Source organism: Pavona decussata, unplaced genomic scaffold (assembly GCF_977016875.1).
Source record: "Pavona decussata unplaced genomic scaffold, jaPavDecu1.1 SCAFFOLD_170, whole genome shotgun sequence".
NCBI lineage: Eukaryota > Metazoa > Cnidaria > Anthozoa > Scleractinia > Agariciidae > Pavona > Pavona decussata.
Window position 1 is genome coordinate 735,001 of NW_028145581.1, and position 15,843 is coordinate 750,843.

Here is a 15,843-nt window from a genome sequence, read left to right on the forward strand (position 1 = left end):
TGTTCAACTCCTTTGCTTTCCTGTAGGCAGCTCGGAGTTTGGCTCGTTCTCTTGCCGATTCAGGTGAGAGATCTTTATCAATTGACACGGTGGCGAAGCGCGAACTTTTGCGAAGCTCTTTCCTCTTGAACCAAATTGACTCGGAATCCATGCCAGAGACAAAACGTGCCAATATCGGTCTCGGGTGAGGCTCTCCTTCTGATGTCGAGGAAGCTCCAGAGTTAGTATTGGGCTTTCCTGTACGGTGGATGGCATGAAATTTGATGTCAGAAGGTGCACCTAGATCGGATAAGACTTGCTTCACCTTTTGAATGCATTCCTCGTTCGTCTCCTGAGCGCTTTCTGGGATATTGTAGAAGCGCAAATTTTCTCTTCTGGAGTAGTCTTCTTGCTTCACCATTCGAACTCTTACGGCTTCCAAATCCTCCTTTAACTTCGCATTCTCTTCTGTGGTACTGTCGAGTTGCTGTTGTAGGGTTTTATTCTTTTCTTGTAGCAAAGTGACCTCCTCCCAAACTGCGTTTAAGGACTTTGTAGCCTCGTTTAGATCTTCTCTGACAGATTTTATGTCGTTTTTAAGTTCAAGTTTTAGGGCTGCAATTTCTTCATTAATCTTGGTGAAGCCGTTCTCAATTCTATCCTGAATACTTATAAGTTTCTCAATTATTTGCGAGTCGTCCTCTACTTCTCCAGTTGACGTATTTGAGCTTCGCAAACGCTTTTTCTCTTTGGCTTTTGACGTTTTTGACATACTTCTGGTCCAATAAATTGTAAACTGCCGTTACTAATCTACTCAAGCTCACCGCATACCAATTCAATAAGGTTAAACAGATAAGGACGCCCAGGTTTTACGGAGCTAGCTCTTTCGTGCCCTGGCCGCTGCAGGATAAATAAATGAGGCATCTGTCCAAGTGTCAGATCTGTGCGGCATTCCGTACTCGAGTTATTTGACAAAATGTTCCACATAAATTTATAGAGCTTAGTATGGAGACGCCATGTTTGTGTCCCTCTGAGGGGCACAAACATGGCGGCCGGAAATAGGAAAAAACATCTGGAGTTCACTTTTGCCAGAAAAGATGTTTGTTTGCCCTTGTAAATTTTCGAATGTTTAGATTAATATTTCTCCTCAAACTTAAATTGTTTAGAATGCTGAAAATCACCCGAAGAGTCATTTTTAAGATACGGAAAAGCACTGTCACGGCCGTCCTCCTGATGTCACGCACGATGGAAACTCGGAAATTGAAACTGTTCTATTTTCAAAAGGAAGCACGACATCGAGCTAAGAAATTGTGAACAGACATATTTTTAGGTAATCTTTCCTTGAATGGAGGTAAAAATTTTGTAGGCCTCCCAGTTTTGAATTCTAGAATTTGGTGACGTCACGTGAAAACCAAGAATACAGGCATCAGAAACTGTATGCAAATTAGCTCGCTTCAGTTTGACATTTTTACGGCTTCTTTCGCGGCATTTTGGTAAAATACCTTTAGAAAAGAAGACCAAAATAGTATGCTGGCCTGCAAGTTTCATTTATCCCAAAGATTGAAGGCGTTTACCTAAAATTATTTGCGTTATTTTAAAGTTGGACAGTGTCACGCAACAGGCGGACCGAAAATACTTTCTGTTTAAGTTCAACAACGTAGTTGCTGAAATTTTAAACTCCGCTTCGTTTATTACAAATATTTCGCTTTAGTAGTTACACATTATGTACAGATATAAAAGGACGAAAAGGCTACCTACAAAAGTGTCACGCAGAAGGCCGTACAATCGCACAACTTGAGGCTGGAACGGGACAAAGGAAAGTAATTCCTACTATTTTGTTACTTTTCTCTCCATTTGCTCAACAATTCCACGGAAATTGGACAAAACGTTTTTCCGATCACACAGTTATTAATTTAAAAAGAAAACTTCAAATATTCAACTATAAAATGCTAGTTTTGGGTAATATACAGAAAAAGCCACATAACAAAAATAACAACAACAAATATTCCAATTGAAACGAACATGAAAGGGTGCACGATTTTGCAAAATTTGTTCAATTTAAGGTGAGCCAAGAACACACTCTATAATCTATGATTACTGCTAGTTTTGTTACCTACGTCCTTGACTTGAGGTAGTGGTTCAACGAAAAACATTAAGCTAAAAGCGCTGATTGTGATCGAAAACAATGCCTTTTCTCACAGAAAATTGTTGACCAAATAAATATTTATTACCAGTAATAATCAAAGATTAGGGAGTGCGTTTGATGATCTCAATCCCAGGCTCTCTCTCCTTTGTGATGTCATCCACCCCTGCAAAAAAATCTGCGGGGGATGCCAGATATGCGTCCCAAGATCCATCCATTCAATGAATCAACGTTGTCCCATCCAATCTCGACTCCAAAGCAATAACTGTGAATAGCTTATTATTGACAAGAAGAACGTATTTGTATTTTCGTGTGAGTAATGAATTATAATGCTGTAAATAAATTTTAATTATATCTGATTGAAGTTGGGCAATTATTAAATTAAGTCAACCTTTGCATCTTTGACTGTTTGAAATTCACTAGATTCTACTTAAACACGATTTTTGCGGACGGCATGAAACTGCACCAAATCTCTCGCATTTCTCTTGCTCTCGTGCCCGCTTGAAAATCCTTTTTTGCGGTCATTTGCGAACAAAATAAAAGAGCGAGTCTAGCCTGACTGGGGAAAAGTTTGTCGTGTACAGTCACGTGTTCTGAAATAACCGGGGAGGCTATCTCGAGGGATAGCCCAAAACACTCCGCTCCCCAACGGTTACCCATTTATTCCGTGCGCGCCTTGTTTAGGCAACATCAAGATTGTTTCTGATACATACGAACTGTATATTTTAACTGTAAATATACCACATTCAACTGTAATAACTATTACGCGGAGACTTCAGGGATGCCTCCGCTCGGGTTTTAACTCCTGCGGGGGCAATAATGCATGTATACCCTTCCAATTAGCGCCCACCCTGAAAGCCCAAAAAGTTTATAAGCGCCCACCCTCAAATAAGCGCCCATCCTGAAAACCCACAAAGTTAACAAGCGCCCACCCTTTTAAAGCCCAAAAATTTGATAACCCCAATACCCACAAAATACATTTCTGTACTATCCCAGCGTGAAGTAAGAGGAGTGTCAGAGCGTGTTCCAAAATTAGTTTTAGATACAGTAATCAATGAACTTTTATATTGTTTATGCTTTGTTCATGTTAGCTTTTTAACTTTATTTTGTCTTTTTGAAGCGAAATAAACTTGTTATCCTTGATTTTGTTATTCTCTAAAAATGTCCTCGCTTGCTGAAAATGTTGGGAGATAAAAAGCACCCATCCTCGAATAAGCGTCCACCCCCATGGGCCCAAAATTAAATAAGCGTCTGGGGCACTTTATCGAATAAATACCCAATATAAAATCCTCAAATTTTCAACGCGTTACTGAAATTCACGTTCACCAGTCCGGCACAGTTATCAAATTTGATAACCGGGACCAAAACAAACTATTAGCCAATCAAACCTCAAGTTACAGTTCACGTGACATGTTATCATAGCAACCATCTTCTTTCAATATGGTGGCCATTTCAATATGAAAACATTTTGATGGGGCTCTAATTCAACATTCGATTTCGGTCGCACAGTGAATTGTACGCAAGGAAAGGTTTAGAATAGGTATTTTGGCCTGACATCAGGAAAATACGAAACAATCTTTGTCCATAATTAACTGACAAAGCTCATTTTGATATCTGTCTAAAGCTTCATAGCGTCGTGGTGGACCGAGGAAACCTCGAGCGGCTTTGGCTAAAGAACAGAATTCCTGAGCGATAGGCGATCAAAAAGAAACACTAATCCCAAGAAAATAACTTCCATCAAAGATGCTTGTTTATTGCATAAATATTAACATGATTTGAACTTCTTGTTGCCTTGCTCCTCTCGTTCTTGTCCTTCGTCAATCTGTATGAATGAAGAAATGAAGAAATTTTGCGTTATAACTAACTTTTAAAATGGGACTTCAAATAAATTTTGTTTCTTTCTTGTACCAGGGATTTCGAAAGTGCAGGAGGCGATGATTCGATTGAGTAGCGACGTGTGTAGAGTCGCTTCGATCTGTCCTAGATAATTGAAGCGACGTACTGCAATAGAAGTAAAATAAAAAATAAAATAGAAGTGCAACGGTCAAGTCCCGTTTAAATTGTTCTTGAAAGGGCGTATTGAGGTTGTTTGCTGTGGCTCAAAGCTCGAACTGTTGTGAGTCTGGCATTACACGGGCTTAAAACACCAAGCATAAATTTGTAAAGGATAATTACATTTTGGGAAAATCGTAAAATCGTACTGTGAAGGCATACCTCAACATCCGGCATGTCACCTTCATCACCGAGCTCTGAAATCACTCTCTGTGGTTACTGTCGGCTGGCTGATTATTAATCTAACGACGAGAACAGAAATAAAAATATTACAGTCATTTTTAATTAAATGTACCACCTAGAAAAATACGAATTATTTCCGTTCGTATCCAGTCATATTAGTAACGATACTGAACAAGACAAAGACATGTAATTGCCAAGGAGGCATTTCCGGAACAAAGCGTTCGATAATTTCAGATAATTTTCGACTGAGTTGTTTACCAAAATCGTTCCTGGATAACCGTCTTAATTTTGAAATCCTACCCTTCATCACTAGACTTTCCCGCAGTCCATGAGCTCCTTTTTCTCCTTATTGAGAAAGTATTGTACTCGGCCTATTTGCCTGCCAGCAACATCTCTCAACGTACACGCTTGCTTGGCGCTCTTGGACATCAAGATTCCTCCGGTATTTATTCCACCGAGAGCAACTCGCATTGTAAGTTAAAACGAATCCCTGTTTCCAAAGGTTAAGTAGCTATTTTCTCTCGGTGGAAATCCATAATGCTGCCTTCATTTCTAGTCATCTTAGAAGCACAAGTAATTAACAATGGCGGTCAGTGGCGGAATCAGACCGCAAATCAAAATATCATAGTGCCCTCTTACAATTCTTCATGCCCTCCGACAAATAAGTGTTGAATCGAAAGATATATTAATGAAGATCACGACATTTTTTCTTCGTGTACCACAAAAATCTACAACTACCTTTAAATTGATGGCAAAGACAATAAACATACCTGAAAGGGACTGTCATTTCGTACCACCTCTTCAAATCGCAAGGGAAGATCTCGCATAATTCTTTCCGGATGGTCACCATTTTTGCGGGACCTTGAAGTTTATTGTTCTATCGACGTTCAAGCCTGGAATTCTGGGTATGGAACGCGAGCACAACCGAAAAATTACCGAAACTATTGAACGCTCTCCGAAAACTCACCGAGCTCTGAGCTGGCGCCATGTTGTGACGCGGTTATCAAATTTGATAACTGTGCCGGACTGTTCACGCGTAAATTTTCAAGACTTTTTCAGCAAGAAAATACACCTTTTTAAAACGTTAAATCGAAAGAATAACTTCTAAGAAGTACTAGAAAGTTGGAACAGTGGGGTTCACCGCGAAAATATTACGCTTAGAGGGCAAATTGACGTAAGCATCCTTGCAAAGTTAATGCTTGCATCGACCAAAATATCCCTCTTAAACGCTTCATGCGTCGTATCTTTTTAAATACTGGGGAAAATATTTCTTAAGAACAATACCTCGTGCTTCACACGACAGCTTTACATCTTACGGTATCACGGCTTTGATTTGGAGACAGGAACCGTTTGTATTACTATACTAATATTGTTAGCATTTGCATTTATTTGTACGTTTAAACAGATCCTGACTGTACTTAGTGCTTACATCGATCACAATATCCCGCGTTCATGCCTATAGGCACTTCGTTTAATTTTAAAGACCGACATTTGCGGTTATCCTGCCTGTATGGTCAGACGTCGTTTGATCCGATATCCAACATCTTGCACAGTCCTATAGTGAGCGGGTAGTGCGTGAAGGCCGAATAAAGAGGGGTTCAATAAACATGTTTACCTTTGTAACTCACAGAGATATTAATGCAAGACAAACAACCGACCGGTGATCCCATTTCATTGAAGTTCTCACTCATGGAATAATTTCTGATCGTAAGGGATTACGGTGGCATATTCGCAGGCCTCCATATTCGTAACCGTCGGAGTACACCACCGATACCAATCAAATGTTCAAACTACCGACTCTATCGCGGCGACAAAAGCTGTAGCCTACTTCACCAGTAGAATTTGTTGCTGTTAAATTTAGTTAATTTACTTACTTTCTTGTAACAGCTGACGAACTTGTTTGCTTTCCAAATTCTCTCAAGTTGTCTTCGTTTGCTTCTCCAATCAAAGGAAAATGAAAAGTATAATATGCAAGGGAAGCGTTATCTGATCCTCCCACTTGACAGTCGCGTGAAGACGAACACGTAACCAGCTCTCTAAGGTCAACTACTGAATGGCCTTTAGAGATATTCCAAGAATCCTTTATGCCATGTTCACGAAAATTAATTTGCTTTACCTAAGCATTGTGATTAGTGCTCTTGTACTGAGTCATTTATATGAAAGAAATGTTTTTCTTGGTCTACTGCAGTAATATTCATTCAGAGCCATTACGGACAATTAATGAACGTTATTTAGGATTATTTAATACATAAAAGGTAACCTTCCTTATCTGGCGATCCGTTGGTAAACGGGGAATCTGCAAGTTCAGAAAATCGAAAAATATTAAGGCTGCTTGATAGATTGACAACGCGCGATACCGAGCAGAGAGTACCAGGCGCACAAAGATAATTTTAGAATCTTCAACAGTACCGTTTTGTTGTTGTTGTTTTCGTTTATTTGTTTGATTTTTGTTTCTATTTTTAGTTTTGTTTTTTGTTTTCGAGAATGAATAAGTGTGGTGTTATGAAAGAAATGTGATGGTATATTTCCAGCCTGGTGAATGAATGAGAATGACGATTATTCTGGAAAGTGACGCAGGCATACTCGGAAAAAAGAAATCCGAGTTCTCCTATCAGGAGTCGAACCTAAGACTTTCCGATTACTAGTTCGGATGCTCTACCACTGAGCTACAGGAGACTCGTGGGAGCTAAGGCCATTAAACTAGGTTCATGGGACAAACATCCTGCATACTGCTAGGATTTGAATGTCGAACGTGTGGTATATGAAAGAAATGTGATGGTATATTTCCAGCCTGGTGAATGAATGAGAATGATGATTATTCTGGAAAGTGACGCAGGCATACTCGGAAAAAAGAAATCCGAGTTCTCCTAGGTTCGACTCCTGATAGGAGAACTCGGATTTCTTTTTTCCGAGTATGCCTGCGTCACTTTCCAGAATAATCATCATTCTCAAGTGTGGTGTTATTAGGCAGGGGAAATGATATTTTTGAATAGTGGGGGACAAAGGTTTGTAGGATAAAAATATCATGTACCACGGCACAAAGTAAACAAAATGTATTTTAAACTTTTGAAAAAACTCATAACAGCCTCTCCCCCCCCCCCCCTTCCAAAAAAAAGAAGAGGCCTCCTCACCCCACACCCGAGACAGCTGGGAAAAAAAAAACATATACAGTGATGAAAAAAGGTTACTGTCAAAAAGGAAATTCTAGAACTTCCAGCAATCACCAAGTGACCTTTCTTGAAATTCTGTTCTACGGCCACCACCATAGACGGAAATTAGCGGAAGAAGCTACGAATGAATAGGCTATTTAAAATATAAACTTTTTTCAACGAAGAAAGCTCGGTTAAACCATGAACTTTGGACGACATATAAATACCCGAGAAAATTGTGTAACGTGCCCTGTTTTTGCCATAGCCAATCGTATTTCCTGTAGTGACAGATGTTTATTTATTTATTTTAGCAGAAACAACGATTCCCAGAAATTTTTGGAACGCACTTCATTAATTTAACGACCTACTTTCGCAGGTATCCTGTATGGTTAGACGGCGTTTGATCCGATATCCAGACTTTGCACCGTCCTAGCGAGCGGGTAGTGCGTGCAGACCGAATGAATGTGTTTACCTGCAGAGATATTATTGCAAGACAAACAGCTGACAGATGATTCCATGCCATTGAATAATTTCTCATCGTAACCGAGTGTAGTTTTCAATCGTTGCTTTGTTACCCCGGGGGGGGGGGGGGGGTACTCCCCTATATAAGGTATATAGGTATGTGCCGCCCCAAAGGGTATGGTTTTTGAGCCGTTTTGGTCTGAAAACGGGTATAGATTTTGACAATTACGGTCTGAAATCGGGTCGGGTTTTTGGGGCGGGGAACATTAAAGAAAGCTTACAAACATATTTTTCTTCTCAGTACGTAACTGGAACGACTAACTGATAGCGAGAAAAAGAAATAGATAAACTATGTCATTCCAGCTTACTTTTACTCCTTGCGTCAACTTCCGTTCGGCACTGATGCATAATTATCAGGCCCCAGTTGTTCAAAGGCTGGATAACTTTATCCAGTGAATAAGTCACTATCCGACAGTTTCAATCTGTGCAAAGACTTCAGTATTTCCTTGTGCACAAGTGAGTATGCACACTCTAACCATAGCTTAGTTGGGGAGTGTACGAAAACCTTGGACAACGTTTAACGTGAAGTATATTTTAGACGCTGAAGAGTGCCTTATCCAACGGATAAAGTTATCTGGCCTTTGAACAACTGGGGCCAGGCCTGAATACGGGTATGGATTTTAGAGGTCAGGGGCGCGTTTCTCGAAAGTCCCGGTAACTTATCTGGCCCGAAATCAAATATTCAAATGAAAGTCTAAAGAATAAAAGCGCGGGTCGTAGCTAACAAACCAGTCCATTTTGTTTTGTTAACTGATAGTTTTATCATATTATCTGCAAAACTATTGAAACCTCGACCTTGGATGTAAACAACAACAGCTTTCCGGGCCCGTTAATTATCGGGACTTTCGAGAAACGGGCCCCAGGTCTGAAAACGAGTGTGGCGTGTTTAGGTCTGAAATTTGAAGACCTGGGCGGCACACCCCCACCAAGAATTCCGAGGAGTACCCCCCGGGTTTGTTACGAAGATTATATTTATCACAGGGATTACGGTGGCATATTCGGAGGCCTCAATATTCGTTACCGTCGAGTACACCACCGATACCAATCAAATGTTCAAACTACCGACTCTATCGCGGCGACAAAAGCTGTAGCCTACTTCACCAGTAGAATTTACTGTAAAATTTTGTAGTTAATTTTATTTACTTTCTTGTAACAGCTGACGAACTTGTTCGCTTTCCAAATTCTCTCAAGTTGTCTTCGTTTGCTTCTCCAAGCCGAAGGAGAATGAAAAGTATACAATGGAACCTCGATTTAACGAAGTCGCTGGGGACCGGCCAAATTTGTTCGTTAAATCGAGGGTTCGTTATATCGAAAACCTCGATATAACGAACTTGATGGGAAACGACCAAAATGTTCGTTATATCGAGGTCATAGCTAATGATTGATTTGTAACACAGGTGACTTCTGTCACGGAATTCAATGCTGATGTCGAAATACTATAGTGCCAACGTCTATGAGATATAATAAGCCGTTGACTGAAAGTTTGCTGTCTCTTTACCATAAGGATAAAAAGGATTTGTTGACAGTTGATCTGTTCAGCGTTAATCTTCTGTCGCGTGTTGACATTGTAATTCGTTATATCGAGGTAGATTTTACGTTTGGGCTTCCGGATTATGTTCGTTATATCGAAGAATTCGTTATGTCGAGGTTCGTTATATCGAGGTTCTATTCCCTACATTTTACTGTAACTTTGGCCGGGACATAAAATATCGTTCGTTATATCGAGGAATTCGTTACATAGAGGTTCGTTAAATCGAGGTATGCAAGCGAAGCGTTATCTGATCCTCTCACATGACAGTCGCGTGAAGACGCCAACACGTAATCGGCTCTCTGACAGGGTCGTAACATGGTATATGGGCTCAGGGCTCAAAGCACAAAATATGACTGGGATCAGGGCTCAGAGGAAAGGGCTCAGGGCTCAGAAGAATGGGATCAGGGATCACAAGGCTTTTGAGCTCGAATCAGGGATCAGAATTGTCACACCATGAACACACGGTAAAAAATCTCTTATCACAATATTTTTCCGCGTAATAAGGTTTCTGTCCATAGAATTTCCTGGCCGACGTATATTTCCTATTCTTGCTTCCGTCTGGGGGCAATTCCTCTTTCCGCTCTCATTTCCGCCTCCTCCCCCCCCCCCCCCCCTCCCCCTCGGCCTCCTTCAAATACGCGACCTAAATTTATTACAGTTGAACCTCTCTACAACGGCCACCTTGGGGAGAGAAGAAAGTGGCCGTTATGGGGAGGTAGGGGTGTAATATGACACCTTTTTTTTCAGGAAGTACAACATGTTTATTGTGCCAAGTTCGTGCTTACTGTAGCCTATAATGGTCTATAATGGTAATCCAATCTTAAATAAAATATATAGATAAAATACACAATAAAACGTTAATAATGCTTTGAATCAAACTATTAACAAGACGAAACGAGCAACGTTCGCAGCATTCGCTATATTAATGCAGAAAAGTTATGCTTACTGTCAAAATACGTATATCATAAAAATGGATACAGAAACGTAATGTTCCGAAGGCAAATGTCGATTACTGCATCAGTTTATATAAAAAAAGGTTTTTACAAAAAAGAACTGTACTGGCCATTGTCGAGAGGTTATTTTGGCAGTTGGGGACGCACTTTAGCGGCCGTTGCCGTTGCCGTTGTAGAGAGGTGGCCGTTGTAGAGAGGTTTAAACAAGAGCTAATGTATGGACTGTCCGCCGGGACAAAAAAATGTGGCCGTTGTAGAGAGGTAGCCGTTGTGGAGAGGTGGCCGTTAGTGGAGGTTCGACTGTATTCAGCGCTCGCCCATGAAAAACGCCTGCACTGCAGGCTACGCCTTGTTACGCAACTCTGCCTACGGCTCTCTTGGCTCTTCTCAACGCGCAGGCCCGTAGCAAGGCTAAAACAACTGAGGGGGCTCAACAAAATGGTTAAACAAAACTACCCCCGTCACCCCCAAAAAACAGACTGATTAGGGAGTTTAAGATGCAACGGGAACATTAAAAAAAAAAAGTAGATTTAGTAAGTAAAACAATAACTTTGCACCTGCATCACACCTTTTGGTACATCTTTTTTGCCGTTTTTTTTACGTGGACTACCATGTGAAGTTTCCTAATTTCACGTTTAAAGGAGGGCGTAAACAAACGACGGCAAATGTTTCTTTCTCTTTTAAAATTTGGCTTTAACCGGGCAGTATGAATCCGACTGTGGGAGAATTTTTTCTCTGGCTCTTGAGAGGACATATTTGTGTGTCTTTCGATAACGCGCGAACACTAAATTGTTATACACTAAGGAGGTCTAAGGACATTTGTATTGCTATAAATGAGCAGATGCCTTAGAAAACAAGTAGTTTATTTCAACAGCTTTTAGGGCTTAAGATTGGTTGATTTCGATTCATTTTGGTTCTTATTTCCGATTCACAAGGTAGGAGTACCTTTGTTGTTGTTGTTGTTGTTGTTGTTGTTGTTGTTGTTGTTGTTGTTGTATATAAAAACAAGCTGTTAGCGAAGGAAACTGAAAGGTAGTAAACACATTTTTAAAGGGCTGTGAAAAGGCATTTGCAGCGTCAGAGTTTAAGACTGATTGCTGCACATTAATTTGGTTCAATTATTTATTTTTTGGCAAACTGTTTTGTAACTTCCAAAACTTCTGGGGGGGCTCAAGCCCCCCCCCCTGCCCCTCCCCCTGCTACGGGCCTGACGCGCTGTGTACATATCCTGACATATCTTTTTTTGTGAGAAATGGGTAAGAGGAAAAAGGAGAAAAAGAAGTCGCGAGACAGAGAAAGGTACGTAAGTACATCTTTGACTGGTTTTACTTTGTACTCACTCCTGCCAAGTCTTCAAGCATAACAATACAGGACAATAGACAAACCGATTCATTAAAAGCGGAATTTACTGATAGGTCCCGATCGCCTCATCGCCGAGTCATCGCCTCCAAAAAGTCAAAGGGCGACCATATATCGAGGTTAGTATTTTTTGACTAATAAATTAACCTTTAATAGTGCTTAAATAATTAGAATGGCCGTCTATAAAAGTAATATACTTGTACAATGAATTCGCGCGCTTCGTTACAAAATAAATGTTTTCTCGCAATTCAATAACTTCAATAAATCTGCTCTAATTGCATCGAGTTTAGGGTTATCTCGAACTCTGATGAGAAACCGAGATCGGTTCAGCTACCAGTACTAGTATTGGACCGGGAAAGTAAAGGACACATTCCGTTACTGTATAGCTGATAAATGCTTGTATGATGAATAATCTACAATTAGTGAAAAATAAGTGGAACACCGGAGACTTAACTCGGTAAAAGCAAAGTAATAAAGTTTTTATTAGTTATTTTTCTTTAGTTTTAGTTATGAAAAAAACGGTTTTATTAGTGAAAGGAATGTTGCATACGCGGTTCACGTAGCATAGTCTGCGGGAATTTTATTATAAAGCACTCAGCATGGAACGCCACCAGTTGGGGGCCAACTACTTGATTTTTGAGCAGGGAATGGGTGATTTTTTTTCCTGCACAATGTTTTCAGTCCTTATTCGTCCGTTGGCTCCTTTTTTTTTTTTTTTTGGTACAACTGATTTACAGACTTAGTTGACAATATTGAACTACAATAATTTCAGTCCTTTGGGCCATACACACTGCCTTACAGCTGATACAGGAATTTTTTTATCCCCTCCCCCCGCCCTAGCTGAGAAATTGAACAAATATTATGTTAATGATTGACCTCGGGAAAGTACATTTATCAAACTAAAAACGATATTTGTGAAACTCTGCAAAAGAAATGTCCATGAAATGTCCCAATCTTCCACTGAATCTAATGGTTGTTAATGTGCTATTAATGTGTAGATCAAAACACCGCGCTTCATACCGAAGGAGAACTTCTTCACGAAGTAACTCACCTAGCTGCCACAGGAGGTGAGTGTACCAATGCAAGTTTCTGTGTTTTTTCCTGTCAGAGTCCTCGGCGACTTGGCAACGTGCGTGTGATTTTAAAGTGAGCAGAGAGCAAAAGAGTTCAGCCAAAAAATAAAACGAAATGGTGTCGGGCGCGTCCCGCGAATTCCTTCAATGTTTCTTGTTTATAGTGGACGGACATTAGACACCACCCAATTCATAAGCGCCCAACGTATCGGAAATAATTTTGGAATGGCGTAATTAACAGAGGCAAATCAATTCTGCTGACATGACGAAATTTGGTCAAGAGCAGAGAATTTAAACATTGGCAAGATTATTTCATTAACGTGTGAACCAAATGGTGATAGAGAGCAAATGACTGCTAACACTACTTTGTTTGGATTGTCTTGCAATAAATCTATTTACAAGTTTTGCGATTTTGTTTACTTTGGTACAGATCAATCGCGCAACCGATTCAAGATGAGAGCCAAGAATTACTATGCCTTTGGCGGCGGCGAACAACCGTTATGCATATACCAGGGTCTTGATGGAATTTACATCAGTCTCCACAACAAGGGCATCCGATGCGTACAGCAACTCAACCAGTCCCAGGTCCGAGTCATTGATGTCTTTGAGAAAGCACCATCCTTAATACTAGGTATGACGAAAACCTTCGAAAAGCTAGTATTCTCTGATGCATCTGACCACACTCTTAATTATTTCGCTGATAACAAAGTGACAGTAACATTGGGTGAATCAGAAGGTTTTCGAGATGGTTACTCACCTTGCTTCAACTCTCCATCACACATCACGTCATTTCAAGAGAACATCAGTTCGTTTGCGACGTGAACAACAAGGCCCTCTGTTGGTGTCGAGTATGAGTGTTTACAAGCAATTTGGCAGGCAGCTCTCAGCCTTTATAGACCTTTTCCAACTAGATGAAGATTTTGCCTACCAGGGAGCAGGGCCAACACTAGACGAAGGAATTGCGACACTGAAAGACCTTGTCACCACAATGAACACTACGAGCAGCTTACTTTCGCACAGGGAAGCGATGCCCCCAGGGCCCAGATCTGGCACTCACGAAACCTTGCAGAGATTCCTTTTCGATGCTTCTGAAGTCGTTCAAGAAAGTAAGGGAGATTATTGATGACTTTGACCACTTAAAAGAAGGGCTTTTGTTTTCTTCCTTCACCACCTTAGATTTGGAGCAATTTTTTAGTGGAATGAGAACACCCGCTCGCCCAACCCCCGACATGAACGACTACGCATCGCGGAGGCCCAGCTGCATTTTAGAATCTATAGAGAGGCTATACCAATCCTCGTTCATCTTTTATACCGGTCCTCAAAGCCATTATACACAGAGAAAGCTGGGTCTAAAGGCACCGGAATGGCTTCGAAAGTCCCACGGCAAGGGTAACGAGGATGTGGACGAAGAAACGAGTGCGGAGGAAAAGGAAAGACAAAGGAAGGCATTGCAGGGCTTTGCGAAAGAATTTGGACGGGGTGTACGACAACAAAGAACACGAGGGAAGACCAAAGAAAGACCTGGTACACTTCCACTTGCCCTGAGTATGTTCAGAAGGATGTGTCGGCACATGGAGAAATCAATCTATTGAAAGAGGTTCAAGGGAGTGAAGGACAATCTACAGCTCATGACGCCGTCGAGGAATACGAGATTATCTTTTCAAAACTGAAAAGGCGATGTAGTTGCTCTCAAGCACAACTACAAGAGGTATATTATTCCTTTCTTCCTTGCAAGACCCTGGAAGATCGCATGAGTTTGAGATGGCTGGAACAGTCAGATGAAGATCCCCTTGTATACAAGACTGGGCACCAGGACGACAGAAATTCACCGGAGTGTATCATTGAGAAAGTTGAGATAATAAAAGATGGAAACAACTTCTGTTTGAGCCCGTGAAGAACAACGCCTAGTTGCATTGCTCCAGGGGTCAGTTGAATCAGATAAGTCATCGGAGTCAAGTGGTGATGAGGAGGAAGGGGAGCAAGGTCAGGTGGACAACTTTTCAGAGCCCATTAGATTCGAAGCTGAAAGGAGTAGGTCTGGAAGACCTACAACCAGATATGTCCTTTGACAATCTAGTTATTAAATCAGGAAAAGCCAATAGCGGGCTTGATACAGAAAAGCTGTTGAGCTGTAGAACCTGTGGCCTGCACCATTTCATTTTTCTACTTCATGTAAAGCAGGTGGCTTGCTATTGGTAATTGATCTAAACCCCAACAACATCAACAGGGATGGCGGAAAAGAAATTCCAAAAGTTGGTTGCCCATAACCAAGAAACACAGCAGTAAGAGATCCGTAAGACAACGGACCAGTAAGGCAACAGCTCAAACAAAATGCACCAATCCCAGCAGTTAAGAACCGATCAACCAGAACCGAGCTTGGAGTCATATAAGTTCAAAGTGTTGCAATTCCTGAAAAACACTCGCAGTACGCAGTTGAAACGTCGAGATCCACATCATTAAGTGACTACAGCATGAGACAAACGATTACCCTTTTTAAATAATACATTACTGTAGACCTCTAACGCCTGTCAGCCAGAAGGAGGAAAAAGATCTCAATGCCAAAAGGTATGTCCGCTGCCTGTAGATTCAACGGCCCACGTGAAATATTTGGTTGCAAGAGACCGGACAAATACTGGACAATTTATCCGAGCAAGTAGATATTCGTACTGTACAGGAATTGGAAAGCTAGAGGAAGACCTTCGTTCAGAAGTTCATTACAGTGCTGTTAATTCCACTGGGGACCAACCACTGTTACTGCTGTTTGGCTAAAATTATACTGATTTATTCGAATTTCGATTCTTATGCTTTCTTCTGATTGGCTTAAAAACCTGCCTTGCTCGTATGATCATGAGCAACACTAATAATAAACCTTAGGAAATACTCTTGATGAACGTTACAT

The 15,843-nt window shown here is 40.9% G+C and overlaps 1 protein-coding gene across 3 annotated transcripts in view; it reads right to left on the reverse strand.

Annotated features, from left to right (window-relative positions):
* Positions 1–15,843, reverse strand: part of LOC146464010 (uncharacterized) — a 39,389-nt gene that overhangs the window by 21,713 nt on the left and 1,833 nt on the right. Inside the window, exon 1 of one of the 3 annotated variants that reach the window (XM_085083776.1) lies at positions 9,172–9,781. The exons of 1 other annotated variant lie outside the window; for it this stretch is intronic. The gene's annotated coding sequence lies outside the window, so the exon portion shown is untranslated. Of the gene's footprint in view, positions 1–6,231; positions 6,781–9,171; positions 9,782–15,843 lie in introns of those variants that run through there. One more of the 3 variants, XM_085083775.1, reaches the window with a different exon arrangement.